Raw genomic sequence first — 2994 nt, forward strand, 5'->3', positions numbered from 1 at the left:
TACTCTTGCCATTGTTACTTATTTTTATTCTTATTGTTGTATTTTTATTCTTATCATTGTATCTTTTTAGCCCTGATGAAGCCCTACAAAGTGGGGCGAAACGTCGGAAAATAAATCGTTGTAACCTATTTTTGTTTCTCCTTTGACCGCAACCCTGACCATCTTCCTATACAGGAAAATAAATAGTTGTAAACTATTTTTGTTTCTCCTTTGACCGCAACCCTGACCATCTTCCTATATATTTTATTAATTGTACTTCTTGATATTTTGGTCCTAGCTGAAAGGTTTTAAAAGGTAAGTATACAATGAAAGTGACTCAAAATGAAGGTAAGCTATCTAATTTTCTAAATTTTCTCAAGGACTTCCTTCGCCTCATGTTGGGTACGGTAGTGGGCCACAATTGATTTATTTTCCTGCAGATTCCAGGGGAGTGGAAACACTGCCTTAGAACTAGTATAAATAATATTATAATAATATAATAACAAAATATTTATAGATCATTAATATACTATTCACTATTGATGAAAAAAAGTAATTAGCAACATTGATGACATAAATTACTCTAGGTATTTTTCCTATGCAACAGAATTTAAATATATATATATTGTAATATCCTATTACTTGATAAAAAGTTGTTTTTTATGTATAGGTGGTTTTAGATATATTTTATTTTATGTATGAACGTTAATATTTTTTGTTGTTCTTTTATTTAACCAAAAAGCAAGCTAACCAATTTCATCATTCAAAAGTTATGGATGCCAAAACAAAGTCGATTCAAATATTTCAAGATAGCGGCACGCTTCCTTCCAAAGTTTGTGGAATTACTGCTATGTTGAATGAGTGGATTGAAATTACTCAACTCTTGTTGTTTCTCTACCACAATTATATTTCAAATTAATCTAAGAAGAAATAGGAGACGATAACAATTATTAATGAAGTATTTACATCATGAATTAGAGCGGTTGTGCTACAATCAATTTTTTGAATTAACCATGAGAATGAACAAAGAAAACTGGACACTTATTGTTTAAGCGCAGGAGAGATGTTGTTTCCTGGAAGCAGGGGGTGCTGACTATCCTTTGTTTACAGCCAGTGGTAGATAAATAGAAAGATGAGACATGAAGAGTATATCATTGAAGGAAGAAAGAGACTTTTTGTTTGGATCGCTGGTGGATTGGAAGTGTCCTGGAAGCTAGAATAGGACCAATACTTTGTATACTATCAGAGGTAGGTTTTGAAAAAGAAGACATCAAGTACCATCAGTCATTAAAGAAGATTATTTAATTGGTTAGTTTGCTGTACTTAAGATTTAATTATATTTGTAAAAGCAGTTATTAATTTAGTTGTGTCATTGTGTTCTGATCGTCTGGAAAACCCATCCTGAGATAAAAGTCATTAATGTTATATAATTTAAAATAAAATTCTCATATCTATTTAATATTTAATTTATTCATTTAAACCTTATAGTCATCAAAGTTATACTTTATATCTGAGAAAAATAAAAAATATTAAATTTTCTTATATTTATTTTAATAAATCAGGATATTACAATTTATAAATTTTTTTTTTTTTCGTCCATTTGATGTTCTATTTGTGACAGCAAACGTTCAATAAATGAAACACCAATTCCACTATTTTATAATTGTCTCAAGTGGTTTTAGAAATATTTGTTACAATTTTGACATTTTGGAGGTGTTTGTTTTGAGATAAGATATGAGTGAGTGAGTCTGGTTTGACCTATTATAGTTTTTAGTTTTCTCTCTATCCAGTTTACTTGATATGGTAAACTTATAATATTGCAGTATTAATGAAAAATAATTTTGAAAACTGATACAAGGAATTTCTACTTGTTAGTTGCAGAGGTAGGTTGAGGAGAGGGGAGGTTAAAAAAGGTAGTCCAGTCAACTGAGTAGTTCTGTTCCAACAACCATTTCTGACTATCCAGAACTATGGAGCCTGTACAGTACAATGTTTGGAAGGGAAAACACGTACTACGCATGATCCGTACAGTCAGAAGTAATTGTTGGAACAGACCTAATGGAGAGAAGACAAAAGAGTAGGGAGTTGGCAGGAGAATGTGGGAGACCGCAGCTCTCCCCTCCCTCACCCACGGACAAACTCATCTTAGATGCACTAGTTCAATTCCATCAGCAAAGATAAAGTATATTAGAATCTACTGGTAACGTTTCTGATTATTAATACCTTATGTACTTTAATTTTGTTCTGGCTAGAAAGAAAAAAACTGAACCTATTGGTAAACATCTGAAGGGTAGAGGGAATCATAGGTCGGGAGGGATTTGGATTTGGACAGGCGTCGCTGACGTTTACACACAGAGATATATGTGGACAGCGATTAATAAATAATAAAAGTGACATACAAAAGTTATAAACATTTAAAAATAAGTGACATTAAATAACAAGAAACAGATGATAACAAACAGGGAGATAAGTGTAAAAGAAAACATGATTATGAAAATCAAACTAGAATTCATATGTAAATAATAAATGATTAAAATTCGTGTGAAAGAAAATAATATAAAAAATATAAGATAAAGATATATGATCTTTTAGAGATATGATAGGTCTTAAAACTTTTAAAAGATATCTTCTCATCTAAATCTACCGTCCCACAATAAACATGTAAGATTAATTTAATTAATAAATACTTGCATTAGCTTATTTTCATATAATACGGGTATTTATGATCTTTAGTTTAACATGTTAAAGCGTGTTAAATGGAGAAATATTTCCTTCTTGTACGATGTTAAAACGATATAGCATATAACATGGTTGAATGTATGTTAGGGGTATTCATGATGTGTTAAATGTTATATGTTTTACCATGTTAAATGTTATAACTATAGGATTGTGAGCAGCCCTATATGAAGACAAGTTAAACGTTAAATGCATAAGAGCCCCTAGCGGATTTCTCAGCAACTTGTTGTATAAGCCTTTATGTTTATAACCTTCCTTCCAGACCCTCATGTTATTGTT

The sequence above is a fragment of the Halyomorpha halys genome, unplaced genomic scaffold (genome assembly GCF_000696795.3).
Source record: "Halyomorpha halys isolate HHAL.00 unplaced genomic scaffold, Hhal_1.1 Scaffold190.1, whole genome shotgun sequence".
NCBI classification, from domain to species: domain Eukaryota; kingdom Metazoa; phylum Arthropoda; class Insecta; order Hemiptera; family Pentatomidae; genus Halyomorpha; species Halyomorpha halys.